Here is a 17418-nt window from a genome sequence, read left to right as displayed (position 1 = left end):
TTTTTAACAAAAAAATTTCAAAAATAGTACAAAGATTCCCATATACCTTTCATGCAGATTCACCAATTGTTAACATGTTGCCACATTTGCTATATCATTTCCTCTCTGTCCGTCTGTCTGTCTGTCCTTGTCTCGAATACATGCACACACACATATACGTGTGTGTATAATATTTCTTCAGAATTGCTTGAGAGCAACTTGCACACATCATCCCCATTTACCCCACACATTTCGGTGAATTAGTGTGCATTTCCTAAGAAGAAGGGCTTTCATTTCATTTCATAAGGTCATTTACATGACCATAGTAAAATTATTGAGTTCAGAAAGCTAACATTGATATAATACTATCATCTAATCTACAGACCTTATTCAAATTTCACCAGTTGTCCCAACAATGCTCTTTATAGAGACTGTTTTTCCTGGACTAGGACCCAACGCAGGATCATAAACTGCATTTACTTTTCATGTCTCTTTCGTCTCCTTTAATCTGGGACATCTCCTCAGTCTCTGTCTTACATGGTATTGATATTTCTTTAAAATGACACGCCATTTTGTTTTATAATGTCCTTCAATTTGGGTTCGTCTGAAGTTCTCCCATGATAAGATTCAGGTTTTGTGCTTTTGGCAGGAACAGAACATAAGTGATGTGTCCTTCTGAGTATATAACGTAGGGGGAACACAATGACAGTTTGTCCCATCATTAGTGATACTAACTTTGATTACTTGGGTAAGGTGAAGTCTTCCAAGTTTCCCCAATATAAAGTTATTTTTACCCTTTGTAATGAATTAGTAACTTGCACAAATACATGTTATTTTAAAAAAACACAGCTTTATTGAGATATAATTCACATACTGTAAAATTCACCCATTTAAAGTGTTCAAATTAATGGTTTTGAGTGTATTCAAAGAGTTGTGCAACGATCACCACTATCAATTTTGGAATATTTTCATCACCCCAAAAAGAAATTTCATATCTAGTAGCAGTCATGTTTTTTATAGCTACATAGAATTCTATTACGTGGATGTACAATAATTTATCAGTCTCCTTTTCAGGGACACTTGGTTTTTTTCTAATCTCTAATTATAAACAGTGCTGCAACAAGTAGAATTATTTTGCTTGTATCCAAGTATGTTTGAGGATAAATTCCCTCAAGAGGGATTGTTGGGTCAATGGCAAAGTACATTTGCAATTTTGATAAATGTTGACAAACTATTTAATGTTCATAATGTATTTTAGGGGTCATGAAGTAATAATAAGCCAAAGGAGAAAATTTTAGTTACCTAAAAATGACTATTTTTCTTCTTATTCCTATTATATTAGTATCTATAAAGATTCTCAAACAGTATTTTGAGTTACTCTGAAGTCACATGTCATGCCTTGAAGTGGTAATACCTTTTGAACTATATAGTACTATTGATCTTTTTTTATATTATCGTCTTATTCCATGTTCGTTCTGTAAAGCGTGTAGCTTAATTAAAACAGATACACTTATTCCACAATAAATCTGCTGTCAATTCTTTGAACATCAGGGGTGTTAACCCCTGTTAGAGCTCATCTGATCAGCCAGACTAGTAGAGTTTCTATGGATTGTGTTAGATAAACACACATGACCTACAAAATGCCTGTTTTCTGCCAAGTATGTAAAGTATATAAATGATAGAGCCAGTCAGGCCAGTTGGTCACTTGGTGTTTCTTGAAAACTAATATTGTTTTACACCCTTATCATTTTTAAAAAATATAAGGAAGCAGCACACAATTTGTTTTGTCCGTAACACTGATGCTAACTCGAGTCAGACGTGGCACTGCTGTGTAGCTCAAATGCCCTTTCAGGAAAGGACTTGTTGCCCAACTGCAAGGATTGTACAGTTAGCCGACAGCCTCCACCTGTCAACTCCTTCAAGTCTCCTTTGCTTTTGAGCCAAGGTCATACTCTTCTTGAGGTAACCCCAATCAGTGATGCAGCAAGATGGTGGAACAGAAGACTGGCCATTTCCCCCCAATGCAGTACTCTTCCAGTGGGCAGTCTTTGCTCTGGAACTCCCCACTGGGATGGCTGAGTCATTGGCAAATCTGCTTTGTGGTGTGATGGCTCCCCTGCCCAGTCCTGCTTCCTCCTTTTTGCTTTCACAGATGTTACCACTCAATAAGCCTTTTGCACTTTTAACTTCATTTCAGTTTCTGCTTCCCAGCAGATACAACTGATATATTTGTATATGAATATTGTTTTATAGGATATCAACAGATATCTTAAATCCTGATGCTTTCATACAAACACCTCAAATTCAATGATTATAGAAATACATCTATAATTTTCCAAAATGTGTTTTCTTATAATATGTAAAGAAATTGATATAGCTCTGAATCTCAAAGAGATTGCAGTTTACCCTAATTTTGGTTATGTCCCTTAAACAGAGTTTAGTTATGATAAATATAGCTAACGCATCCAAACTTCATCAGATCTACTTTTCTTCTTTGATACTTCTGACAGAGAAAATCTCTTCATTTTTTGGCCCATAAACTACCAGCAACTATAAAAAAAGAAAGAAAACAAAAACACACAAAAAAAACATATCCCATCATCCCTTGTGCAATAGTTCATTTCCCTAAATCTTTGAAAATTACTTATACACGCATGATTTATGAAGAGAATGCCAGGAACACAGTTTCATAAGGATTATATTAAAAGTTTCTTTCCCTGAGGCAGAGCATTCATTGCTGGTTCAGAATTGTTTTCGTCTTAACCTCCTTTGTCTAAAAATGAAAAAGTTTGCTTTGATTTATGGGTGTATAGTTTTTGTATTCTTAACTCTAACATAGAAATTAAAACAAAAACAAGAACCCAGAATGGAAAACAACAGTAACAGCTAAAGAAGAATTGAATTTTAATTTGCTCAGCTGATTGGATAAAAATAGGTTTTCTTATTACTGAGAGTTAAGTGGGAACAGTTCTCATGAAGTATTTTGTTATAATACTCCTTTTACTTGTTTATTGATTTTAGTTAGGAGAATGTGGAACATATTCTGAAAGTGAAACGGAAGAAAAAAGGATTGAAATGGAAACTGTGTGCTGAATAGGTCCAGCACATTTCTGGTAAGTTTATTCCTGATTCTTGTTAACTTTTTTTGTTGTTTGAATAGGGAATTTAAAATCACATTTCTACTTGATTATTGTTGGGTTAAAGAAAAACCATCATATATGTACATACACACACACACACACACACACATGTGTATATATACATAACAGTTGTCTTAAATCTGGCCACCTTATGTAATTCTTTGATTCCAATCATTTTCTTTTTAAAATAGTGTCTTTGATTCTCTGCATTTACAATCATCTTATATACAAACCATGATGATCTTTGCCTCCAGCCTTTTTGTAAAGGTGGGCGGAGTAGGACCAAGGCAACTCCTAGACCCCATAACCACTCTGCCTTGTCCAAAATTGGGAATGCTGCCAGCAGTGATGTTGAAAGCTGCTGAATCAAGAAGTCATCTCCCAAATTAATAAGCTGCTGCTACAGTGGTTGGCTCCAGATCCATGCCACCTCTTCCACAGTCTGCAACAACAAAGCACAAGCTTTGCTCACTGCCTCTCTCCACAGGTGACTCAGCTCCAATCAAAGTCTCACAAGACTTTTCTGTTTGGTGGGACCCAAAACACATCTTGAGCCCTAGCCACAAGAGATCCTGAGAAATGGCGTTTTTTAGTTTCCATCTGTGCATTCATTCTAGAGCATGACAATATGCAGCATCAGCCATGGTATTCTTTAGCATATCTAGAAAGCTTCCTTCTATTTCTTTTTTTTTTAATTGTGATAAAATACACAGTATATACATTTACCATTTTTTAGTGTACAGTTCAGTAGTGTTAATTACATTCACATTATTGTGCAACCAATTTCCAAAACTCTTTTCATCTTAAAAAACTAAAACTGTACCCATTAAATAATTACTCTCTATTTCCCCCTTTGCCACCCACTCCCCACCCCGCCACCCCAACTGCTAGCAACCACCATTCTACTTTCTGTTCCTATGAATTTGACTTCTCTAGATAACGCATATAAGTGGAGTCATACAGTATTTGTCTTTTTGTGACTGGTTTGTTTCACTTAGCATAACGTCCTTAAGGTTCATCCATGTTGTAACTTATGTCAGAATTTCCTTCCTTGTTCAGCCTGAATAATATTGCATTGTATGTATATAGCACGGTTTGTTTATTCATCCATCTGTCAATGAACACTTGGGTTCCTTCCACCTCTTGGCTATTATGTATAAAGCTACAATGACCATGGGTGTAAAAATATCTCTTTGAGACCCTGCTTTCAATTATTTTAGATATATACCCACCCTTCTATTTCCTTTGATCCAAGAGCTTTAAAAAGGAAAGGGCTGCTGAATTTTATCAAACCATTTTTTTCAGTATCTGTAGCAGATTGTATTTTTTAAGATGTCACAACATTCTCTCTCATCCCACATGTTGACACTTTTTCCACGGAGTTGTGGGGTTTATATTCTCTCTCCTGGAACCTGGGAAAATGTTTGCGACTGCCTTGACAAACAGAGTTCAGTAGAAGTGATACTGTATTACTCCCAAGGCTGGATCACAAAAAGGCCACACACTTCCACCTTCTCTTGGGATGCTCACTCTTGGAACCCATCAGACGTGCTACGAGAAAACAGATTAACCCATGGAGAAATCACTTGAAGAGGCTATGGGTACATTTTCCACCTGACAGCCCCGCTGAGGTCCCAGCCAACAGCCAACATCAAGTGCCAAACAAGCCAGTGATGATAACACAGATGACCGTGTCCTTCAGTCATCAAGTCACCTCGGCATTTGAGACAGTGAAGTGAGGTGCTGGGCATTGTGGTGCAGAGATAACTGGTCCCTGCTGTGCTCTGTTCTGATTCCTGACCCTCACAATTCACAAGTGTAATAAAATGGTTTTTTTATGCCACAAAGTTTTGGGGTGGTTTGTTACAACAGCAATAGATAACTGATACCGTATCTAATGATATGATCATTTGGTTATTCTTCTTTGCCTCTCTCCCTTTACCACACTTGCTTTGCAAAAAAAATGAAGCCTCAGTTAACCCCATCCATGCACTAGTTCTGCACCTGTGTACGGGCACGTAAGACAGGCTACAGAACCATACAATGGCACAGCTTGGCCTCACCTTTATTTCATGATTACAGCCTCAAAAGGGCACTCAGTATCACTCAGAAGTCTACCGAGTCTCTAGGAAACGCTGCATATCAATCTTCAGAACACCCAATTTACACCTTTTCCTCTTTCCTTACTTCTTACCTCTCCCGCCCATTTCTACCTCCCTTTTGCTCCTGATTTTGACTTTTACGTCAAGAAAAACAAAACCGTCAACCTGGAGCTCCCTCTTCCTGCTATCACCTTCTCCTTCATTTTTAATGCAAAGACCAAGCTCTGTCGCCTCGTGCTGCTGCGCTCAAAGAACTAGCTTGGCTATGAGCGAAGGAATATTCCAGACATCCCACGTGCCCTCCTTATATTTGAGCTTATGATGCAGGGGTTAGTATCCCCACTTTTCTGAGGAGAAAGCTGAGGCTCAGCTAGGTGAAGCACTCTGTCCTCCATCACTCTCTGTCACCCTCCGTCACCTCCGTGCAAAGCTAACTCCAAGGTCAGTGCTTGCTTCTCTCCCTCCCAGTGGCTCCTCATTGCCAGGACTGCATGTCCGCTGCTGTTTCAGATTTATCACTTTGAAAACTGAGACTGTGCACGAGAGGAACGTTCCAACCGCTTTGTTCCTTAATCTATTGAAGGACACCAGTGTGTAAGGCTATGGGAGGTCCAGCTGGGGCTGACGCAAGGCTTGTTCTTGAGCATGTTGTTTTTAGGAAATAAATAAGATCACGAGGCGCTATTCAACTCCTACCTTTACAACTTTGTACGAGAAACATGGATCCTTGGTCTAAGCTTGTGAACCTAAAAACATATTTCTGTTTGTGATATATGCATGTACCATTCTATATTTGGGAGCCCTATATGTTCTAAAAAATGAGAACAGCACCGAGTCTCACAAAAATGAGACCCATAGTAAGTAAATATAGCACGGTATAACACCATAAGAAGAAAAAAAGAGGATATTTTCTGCAATTTTACTATTCTTTTAAATTTTGAACTATTAAGACATTTTTGTAAAGCAAAATAAATAAGTGTGTATGTTTAAGTGCATGTTGAAATGTCTTTAATGATGTGTTTCTGTTGTATATAATTATCACTGAAGGTAGGTAAGCCAAAGGCTGGACACATTTACCCCTCCGGGTTCTCAATCTGGCACATCGGACTTTGGCTCTCCCTCTAAAGGCAACATCCCAACTAGAGTCTAGGAATTCCAAGGCCTCTTGGAGATTGGAGCTGAGGAGCTGGACAATGTAGACCAAGAAGAGCGGGTCACAGCCCTCTAGGGCTTGGCTCTGTGCTTTCCTAACTCTACAACCTGTTGCTGTGACATAGTGACAAGATGGTATCTATCTGGGGTAGAAGACTGTGAAGTAGGGGGACAAGGAGGCAGCACCGAATGAGGCATGGAGTAAAAATAAATGAAAATGTTTAGCCCAGAACTGCATCATTTCGGCTGATCAGCATTGCTGAAAGTGATATTATAATTCACTTGCAACACAAGGAAACAATGAAAGCAAGCTTGGTTTCTCTGGGTTGTCTTCTTCCCCACCTGACAGGCTCAGCCTTCAAGCTCCCCTCCACCTCTACCTCCCACCTGGCTGCCTCTGTGATCTATCTCTCTACTTCTCACCCAAGTGTCTCTTCCCAAGCCCCTCACTTGTCTAACTCCAACCCCCTCATTCCTCAGAGATTCTAATTTCACAGGCAAACCCTGTCATGTCATCTTAGTTTTGGCCTGTCCAGTCCCCTTTCCCCTCGTTCCCCTGAGAACTGTCTTTTGGGGAGCCACCTTTCTCCCATTGCATGCCCATCAAGATGACGTGCCCTCTCCTGGCCAACAGATGCTTTATTGATGAAATTTGTATAAAAAGGCAGGGGCCGGAGAAGTGGCCTTTGAGGCGTCCTTCAAGGTGTGCCCATTGCAGCTCCAACTGCATTTAGTACTTAGAATGGCCTCAAGACTGGAATCAAGAATCTGTAAAGGAGATAAGCCCGGGACCTGTCTAAATTGCATTGCGTATAAACTAGCTGCCTTTTACAGATAGTCAGTAGCAAGGAAACACACATTTTCTGATAAAGTCTCCCTTAATCTACCTCACTATCACACAAAAATTTATAAGTGGTTTATGACTTTACTTCTAGCAAGAAAGTAATACTCCACTCAATAGAATTGAGCTAATTTATTTCTGCAGAGTAAGGTGATTTCTAGACCCCTATATAAAGCAGAGTGGCTGCAGCAACATTGATTTTTTAAAACTTGTCTTAAAACATTTCTTTGACATTCTTTTAAAATCTATATTTCTAAGATGCTAAGACAAGCGTCTTTCTTAGAAAAAGAAATCCCTGATGCAATGTGATAAAAATAATTTTCACTAGAGATGGTGTCTCTGTATTGCCATTTTCCGATTTTTAAAGCTGCAGCATGCAGTCATTTTTCTTCCTTCCTTCCTTCCTTCCTTCCTTCCTTCCTTCCTTCCTTCCTTCCTTCCTTCCTTCCTTCCTTCCTTCCTTCCTTCCTTTTTTATTAGTTTCAGGTATACAAAACAATGTAATAGTTAGAGGTTTACCCCTCACAAAGTGATAATTCTCCACCCCCACTCTACTACCCCTCTGATATCGTATACAGCTGTTATAATTCCATTGACTCTATTCCTTATGCTGTACTCCACATCTTGTGACTATATGTATATATATAAAATTATAGTTGACATTCAATATTATTCAGCTTCAGGTGTACACTGCAGTGGTCAGGCATCTACACCATCCATGAAGTGGTCTCCCTAATAAGACAAATGCCCATCTGACACCCAATAAAATCTTCACATTATTGATTATATTCCCCTAACTGTTGTATCCCCATGGCAATCTTGTTACCAATTGTGCTTTCTAATCCCCTCACCTTCTCCCTCATCCCCAGCCCCCTCCCATCTAGCAAGCCTCAGTTTTTTCTCTATATCTCCGAGACTGTTTCTTATTAGTTTGCTCATTTATTCTATTCTTTAGATTCCACATATAAGTGAGTAATTTCTTTCAGCCTAATTTCTTCAGGCTTTGTAAGTCCCCGCCGTTAGGTCCATGGAAACATTTGGTTCAAGATCCTAATTTTGTAAACAAAGAGATAAAGCCCAAAGAAAAGTCAAGCACTTGTCCAAGGTCAAATTAATTGTTTTAGGTTGGTACAAAAGTAATTGCAGTTTAAAAGGTTAAAAATAATTGCAAAAACTGCAATTACTTTTGCACCAACCTAATAGAAAGTCTGTTAATACGTAGCAGAAACAAAAGTAGGATCCTTGGTCCTAACATGCCCTTAAAGTTTAGATGTGCTCCTGCCTGGCAGTTTCCGCGTCTGCCCTCTTCAGATCCCAAAATTTCAGGACCAGACAACAATATGAACAGTATCTGAACTTAGAAAAAGATATTGGTATTAGGTTGGTACAAAAGCAATTGCAGTTTAAAAGGCTAAAATTGCAAAACCCGCAATTACTTTTGCACCAGCCTAATAATTTCTGCCACTGTGATTCATTTCGGTTTTTTCTGTTGTTCTTTTTTTTTTCCTTTTAAATGTTTATTTTAAATAACCTTTGTGTGTGTGAATAACCTGCTTCTCAACAACCCATCACCTGATTGTTTACATCACCTGATTGGGACCAGCATCATATGGAAACTTGATAGAAAAGCAAATTCTTGGCCTGCACCCCAGACCTGCTAAATTCAGGGGGTAGCATCCAGGAATGTGTGTTTTAACAAGACTCTGGGTGATTCAGATGCATACTGATGTTTGAGAACCACTGATTTAGATTAATTCTTGCTTGAATTAATTTTAACACTCAGGTTGCAATATGGTGAATTTCCATCATTTATTGAACATTTATTAGCTGGCATTCTTCTCTTTTATTTAGATATAATTGTCTCAATAAAATAACATTGTGTAAGTTTAAGGTGTACACATGTTGATTTGATACATTATGTATTGCAATATGTTTACCATTGTAGCGTTAGCTATCATCTCCATCACATCACATAATTATCACTTCTTTTTTCTGCTGAGAACATTTAAGATCTAGTCTCTTAGCAACTTTTATACGGTATAAATATAAATTTATAAATAATACGGTATTGTTAACTATAGTCACCGAGCTGTGCATCAGATCCCCAGAAGTTATCCATCTCCTAACTGCAAGTTTGTATCTATTGACAACCATCTCCCTAATTCCTTCACCCCCAGCGGTAACCACCATTCTACTCTGTATTGCAGCTTTTTTAGATTGCACATATCAGTGATATCATATGCATTTGTCTTTCTATGTCTGATTTATTTCAGCATAGTGCCCTCAAGGTCCATTTGTCACAGATGGCAAGATTTTCTTTCTCTCGACGGAACAATATTCCATTGTATGTATACACCACATCTTCTTTATCCATTCATCCACTGATGGACACTTAGGTTGTTTCCATATCTCGGGTATTATGAATAATGCTGCAATAAACATAGGAGTGCAGATATCTTTTTGATATCCTGTTTCCATTTCTTTCAGATAAATACCCAGAAGTGGGATCCTGGGTCATATGGTAGTTCTATTTTTAATTTTTGGAGGAACTCCATACTGTTTTCCGTAGTGGCTGAACCAATTTATATCCCCACCAATAGTGCTCAAAGTTTCCCTTTTCTCCACATTCTCACCAATACTTGCTATCTCTTGTCTTTTGATTGACAGCCATTCTAACAGGTGTGAGGTGGTATCTCACTGTGGTTTTGACTTGCGTGTCCCCATAATTAGTAATGTTGAGCATCTTTTCATGTACTTGTTGGTCATTTGTATGTCTTCTTTGAAAAAAATTTCTATTCAATTCCTCTGCCCATTTTAATCATGTTTTTTTTTCTATTGAGTTGTATGAGTTCTTTACGTATTTGGATATTAACCTCTGATCTGATTTACAGTTTGCAAATATTTTCTCCCATTCCATAGGTTGTCTTTTCATTGTGTTGCTTGTTTAGCTGGCATTCTTCTATACAGAGAAACTTTCCTTTGCTTTGTCATTCCTTTTTCGCTCTTCTCCCCTGCTCCCCCATCAGTATGGATTTGTAGACTTTGCAAATTCACTGTGCTAAAATCAGTTATAGTTACCACTCTAGTCTACCTGGATTCAGGATTTGTTGAGAGCATCCTTGGTGTCTGACACAAGACAACTCAGTGATTCTTGATTGTGTATGGGCCTGTTTTTATACTGAATCTTGAGGGCAGGAACAAACTTGGCTGCTTAACACTTACCCGAAGAGACCTGATACCTAAATTATGTTTTCCACAATAAATGTATTCAAGCAAGGTAAGAGAGTTTGACCATCATTTTGGAAAGGGCAAAAGGCTGTTCAAAATTATATTGAATCTGATAACCATGATGTTTATGAAATAACTAATGGGCAGGGAGCATGTATAGCGTGGACATGCTGGACAAAGTGATGATTCATGTCTTGGGTGGGAGGAAGCAAGACAGCACAAGAGTCCATCATACTGCTCAGAATGGTGCACAATTTAAAACTTATGGATTGTTTATTTCTGGAGTTTTCCATTGAATATTGTGGAGCAGGGTTGATTGCAGGTAACTAAAACCACGGAAAGCAAAATCACAGATAACGGGGGAAACTATATATGAACCACCTGACATTCTAATCCCACATAGTTTCTTTCATGTGTTATAGTAAAACTCAAAGTGCGGCAAGTAGGTACAGAAATTTGATTCAAATACTGAAAATTTAGCTGAGAAGTCTGGAGAGAAGGTAAATGTTAAGCAGTATATTTATACATAAGTAAGATTTATATATTCTCAAAACTATCAATATGCAATCAACTAAAATTCCTTAACACAAATGAAAAAAAATTATATTGAAGTTCGCATGACTCTTAGACTAGGTTGGTTCAGAGTAGGTGTAAATTGCAGTGTTTTGTTGTGACTTTTGGTTAATTAATTTGACTCTGAGGTCTGCTCCTTGATCAAAGAGATACTTATTCATAATTGGCAAGAGCATGCTAGAGATAGTAAAATGAGATACTTGATTTTCTTCTTTTTTATTTTTTTATTTTTTAAGTGTGTTTTTCCAAGACCCATCAGCTCCAAGTCAAGTAGTTGTTTCAATCTAGTTGTGGAGGGTGCAGCTCACAGTGGCCCATGTGGGGATCGAACCAGAAACCTTGTTGTTAAGAGCACTGCACTCTAACCAACTAAGCTAACCGGCTGCCCCGATTTCATTCTTTAATTTGTATACTTTTTAGGGTCTATGTAACACAACACATACACAGTTACTTAAAATATCTCAATGTTTATTAGAGTAACCTAAACATAAAATTAATTTGCAAATATAATGCAGCCATTTAACATAATTAATATTTCAGTGCTTACTAGAGTATGTGGGGAGCGGGAACTGAGACCCTGCATGACATCCTGCATGACAAACCTAAAGATAAAAACTAATTGCAAAGGCAATAATACCTTATACTTTTTAAATGATTACTGTGAGTCAGGCACTGTACTATGTACTTAACATGTATTAACTCGTTTATTGCTTTCAAAACCCCTATGAGGTAGGTGCCTTTATTATTCCTGTCTTACAGATGAATAAATTAAGAGAGAGAAAGGTTTAATATTTTACCCCAGGTCACACAGCTAAGCAGTGGGTACCACAGCCCATGCTCTCAAACACCATACACACTGTGACACTTTTCTAAATTTGAACCAGTAAATATAACTAACTAAGGAGCTTGCTCTATGATTAACTTATTATTTAGTTTCATAGTATTTTCAGAAAGAGAACAGAAGCAGTGAAATACTTTGGCAAGAGCCCAGGAATTTTGAATGTCAAGACCTGTGTGGGTGGGTTCCAACTAAATCTCATGTACGACCTTGGGCAAAACTGTTCTGAGCTTCAGTTTCTTCATTTATGAAGTAAGTCTAATAATAACTTCTCTCCCTACCTCAGAGTCATGAGTATTAGATAGTATAATATAGGGTGTGAAAGTACTTTGTAAATTGGGTTAGACACATAGCCTTAACAGTATTTTTAAAATCTTAAGTTTTTCTCTTTATAAAACAAATTCATATCCCAGTTTTAAATATTGTAGATTTTTAAATGATTTCCCTTAAATTTATTCATGCCTGATTTTTTCAGACTGGCAACTTTATTTTTTCCCCCCATAATCATTTGACTTCCCATCTTGGACTTATTAAAAATGTTACAATATCATTATGCAAATAAAATGTCTTTTACATGCTTCTCCCAAGGGTAAATTTTAACTTCTTGTCATGTTTCAATTTTATCTGCAATATACAGGCGACATAATCTGCTGCTCTGGTGGCTCATGCACTTGTGTTTTGCATATTTCTTACAAGAAAATGGAGAAAAAAAGAGAAACCAGCCAGATGGGAGTCTCTTTCCAGGCAGAAAAGAACTAGAAAAAAATTTGCATGACCACCATCTCTTCTGTGGACAAAGGATGCTTGCTTTTAGGACTGGAAATTGGTCACAGGGTGACAACCCATCCCCGAATTCCTGAGGCAGCCCTAGGTTTATAATCTGAGGTTCTTAAATAGTTCCCAAGATGCAACTATTTCCAAATTTAATCAACTCCCAGAAACTAGCTAATTAAAAATAATCATATAAAACAGCAGGCCCTTTCTCCAAAATTAAACACACACTTTCTCTTACTGGCAGTTTAGACAAGTCTTGCTAAAGCCCAGCCACCTGTTCGGGAAGGAGTGGGGGGAGAAGAGGTGCTCGTTCCCAGAGGTGACTGTTCTTGGGAACCACCCCCATCCAATCCGTCTTGGAATCTGTCATTGTCAGCTTCTGCTAAGATATCTTTGTACTTGGTGGGTAAACATAGGCAAAGAATTTTCTTTACCTCTCTTCGAATCCCTTTTCCATACTCTTGTTTATATTCTTGAAATGACATAATTACAGTAAAGCTCCTAAAATTGTGTGTGGCACTGAGATGGGTTCAACAAATGTGACCCTTCCTGCCCTTCTCTGTTTCCCTATCTCCTGTAGCCTTGGCTGCCCCTTTTCCCCCAAGCTCTGCCCTCATACCCAGGAAGTTGGGTGTGGTTCCCAGATGGTTTGGTTGGGATTTACATTTTAGTTTGCATTGATGATTTAATCCATCCTTTTGGGCCTTTTTCAGTAGAAAACCAAGCAGAATACTTTCCTGACCAAATTTGTTTTTCTCGAAATTAAAACCTCATTGGATAGACTGCCACAGAGTAAAACTAGTACGTAGGGGAGTATTTCTCTAAAGTCAGGAAATTCTCAAGAATTTACAGACCATAAGGGAGCTACTTGGGAAAGCAATGCTTTGGAGTAGAGATTAACATTCTTTTCCAGTTCAGTTTCTTTCCTGATGAATGCTAACTTATCTTAACAGCTAACACAAACAAACAAAACCCCAAAACAATGAAAAAATCTTTTAAGTTCTCCTTGAGAGTTGTAGATTTTTCACGTTGACATCTGAGAGAAGGGGGTTCCATGACATGGACTGTTTGATAGTGGGGTTTCCATTCATTCTTGGGCTTTTAGCATATTAAAGGATTTGTGGAATATTGTAACCTAGGTGAGCCTACGTAAGTGGATGTACTGGAATATTTATATAACACTTTGTAATCAGGAGTATGGGGAACATCTAATTACATTCTTATCACTAATAATGATACTTTTAGTAAGAGCAATTTTTTGTACCATAATGACAAAAATAAATATTTTATAATGTACATGATTTGGCTTAGTGTGTACATGTGTATTACTTATAAGTTAGTAAATATAAATACATATTAGGAGTATATGCTTAAAACTTTTTTTAAGCCAATATATCCAAATTTTAACATGTAATTGATAAAAATTATTAATGACATATTTTATATGCTCTTTTCTCATACTAAGTCTTTGGAATTCACTGTATATTTACACTCAAGTACATTTCAACTAGAACCAACCATATCTCAAGGGCTCACATTGTGGCTACTGTATTAGAAAGCACAGCTCTGGAGAGTCTAGCTTTAATTATAATTTAACTTCCTTATTTTCAATGTCATTCTTAACTTTGGTTGTTTCATTCTGGACTAGGCTATTAAAAACAGGCAAGCGTAATATAAATTTTCTAGTAATCCTTCAAAACAACAAAAATCAGGAAGAAACAATCCTAGTTCTGTGTGTATTTCAGAAATAGTCTAGAGTTTCTGAAACTTTATATCTAGAATTCCTTAGATTTTATTTACTATTTTACTATTTTATTACCGTGTTTCCCTGAAAATAAGACCGGGTCTCATATTAATTTTTTGCCCCAAAAGATGCATTAGGGCTTATGTTCAGGGGATGTTATCCTGAAAAATCATGCTAGGGCTTATTTTCCGGTTAGGTCTTATTTTCGGAGAAACACAGTAGGTAGAATCAATGCTGGGGAAATCTTAATGTAGGTGCAGTAACTCCTATCTACTCTTCTCCAAAATAGGATTTTAGGTGATTATATTTCTAATCAGAATTGTGATATTTTAGCCACCACTTCTACTGACTTTATCAGGTAGTGGCAAGTACTTGTCTTGTTTTAATAACTCATCACTTGAACCACACTGTGTCTGCTGAAGGTTGTATATAGTATTTAAACAATGCAGATGTAATCTAATATAGCCTTAGTCTCCTACTAGAGAAAATATAGATCATGTCAAAGAAGGGAAATTATTAAACTAATTTCTATAAACATAACCCTGACAAATAAAGACCTCAGGTCTAAGAAACTGCCTTGAAATTAGCCAAAAGAGGCATAGGGTTGTAGATGTTGGTGGAAATTGACTTGGTTGATGCAAATGCAGGCTACAGATGAATCATTCCTATTTGTGCATAAAGCCTGGTAGGGCAGTAGAACATCTGACTTCTGGTTTTACTTTTGTGAATGAGATTGGTTATTTTAAGCAAAAATTATAGAAAACTGATCATTATGTGGTCAGTCATGCATTTTAGAGCTCTTGGAAAATATCCTGGTCACCTGGACCAGACTCCCTCATTTTATAGATGAAGAGACCAAGGTGTGTGGGCTGGGCTTCTTTTCAGGTCTTTTGACTCCCTGCCCAGTGCTCTTTTTACTAAGCTATGAAAGGACATGAATAAGCAACATTCAAAAGAAAACATACAAGTGGCAAAACTCCTTTGAAAAGCTTATAATTAAAGGAATGTTAATTAAAACCAAAAGATACTACTTTTCATTCAACAGATTGGAAAAGATACAAAATTATAACAAGTCTTTTTTATATGAAGCTTTTGGAAATGAGCACTTAAGCACTCAGCTGATTGACGTCTGAAATTTCACAAATAGAGATCTATTCATTTGGCTTAAAGTTTTGCCTTTAGTTAAACGTGAAAAAAGATGCAAAACGCTATGCTTTACTAATCATTTATACCTCAGGAAGAAGGAACACTTAGGCTCCTGCCCTGGGAATGGGGTTTTCATTAGAGTAAAGGGAAAAAGCAAAATGGCCCTAGCTTCCCCGAGCCTTATGTTTGTGTGCGGAAGTTCAGGAAACAGAGGCAAATGGCCTTTATCACAGTTGACTGATGGCTGGCTCTGATAATAACTTGAGTCCATGACTGGATAGTTTCAGGATGTTAGAGTTGCTTGGAGAAAAATTCCCAGAAAAATATTTTTGATCTCTTTTTCTTTTATTCCTCAGAGTCAGCATTTTGGTTTGGGGTTTATTTGGTGAGCATTCTTTTTTTTGCCTTTTTTACCGAATTTATGGAGAGGTTCTGTTTCTTAGAGATGGTCACTTGAAGCTGGAGATGAATGTGGAGGTCATCACGTCTAAAGTTCCTCCCTTACACAAGACCTACAAAAGGAAGGCTGCGACAGCCACAAGACGATGCTGCTACATGTTGGGTAACTTCTGTCCACATGTCCAAATGGCAAAAACGGAAAGCAAGAAGGTTCATATCTCAATTCCTTCAGATTTATGATCCGTGGTTAATGTTTTTATACAAACCTTGCCTCATTCCAAAATGGGTCTGAGGCAGCATGAACTATTATACAATGACATTCCACCCAGAGCTTTCATTTGCAGAGGAGAGATTGCCAAAGGACCCGGGATTTTGTAGAGTTTTGGCTGTTTGTTTAGATTCTTGCACTGTTATTTCATAGCAAGATAAACCAACTAAATCTGTTATTATCATGAGCAATTTAATATTTACATAATATTTTATAATTTACAGAGGACTTTAAAATCCTGTTACATTTGACTCTCCCAACAATCATACAAAGGAAAGGGCAAGAGTCTTACCAGTTTGCAGATGAGGAAACTAAAAATGGGAGACATCTAATCTCAAAGTACTAAATGGTAGGTAGAACTAAGATTTAAACCTAGGCCTCCTGATTCCAAGGCCCTTGTTCTTTTCACTATGCCACACTGGCTCTCAATAAAAACAAAGCAAAAAAGAATTCATCACTCCAATAAAGATAACAAATCCCCATCAACCTTATTGCTTAAAACAACCCCCTTGAAAGCATTCCTCAGCTCTTTCTGAGATTCCCCTGCGGCCCCCAGGCCAGTTCCTGAATAGGTTTCCTTTGTAATCTTCTGCTCTGGATAAGTCCTCAAATAGCCATTGACCCCTTTGCTATCACTGCCCCTCGCTGAGCTTATGTGACCACAGTAGCACAGAAAGCTGGCTGTCCATCAAGACCTACATTTCCTCTTTTCCATAGAAAATATATGTAGTCAGGACATGCCTACCCAGCCCGAGAGCACACTGCCCAGCCTCCCTGGCTCCTTGGTGTGGCCGACTGAGCTCAACCAATGGTATGGGAATGAGGGTGATGTGGGAAAGCTCCATCTCTGTACTTAACAGGAATTTCCTGGCCCTTGACTTTCCCTCTTCTCCCTTCCTTTTGGCTTGAAAGGTTATGCCTAGACTGACCTTAGAAGCAACATTTAAAGGGTGACAGAGCACCCATCAACACGGGTCCTTGAGTGTCCATGTGGGGCAGAGATGGCCACTAATCTGGAGCTCTCAGCGTGGACTATTACATAACAGAGAAGTCAACTTCTCTATAGTTTGAACCACTGGATTTTGAAGTCTCCTTATTACAAATGTTTTTTCTCTAATATGATCACTTTAGCTATTATCCCTTGACTGTTCTTTTCTTGGCTGGCCCATCACATCTATATAAAAGCTCTTTAATTTCTCACTGTACATCAATATGTGGCTACAATTTTTAATGA

Source organism: Rhinolophus hipposideros (assembly GCF_964194185.1).
Source record: "Rhinolophus hipposideros genome assembly, chromosome: 12".
NCBI lineage: Eukaryota > Metazoa > Chordata > Mammalia > Chiroptera > Rhinolophidae > Rhinolophus > Rhinolophus hipposideros.
The sequence above is the reverse complement of the archived record's forward strand: the minus strand, read 5'-3'. Positions refer to the sequence as shown.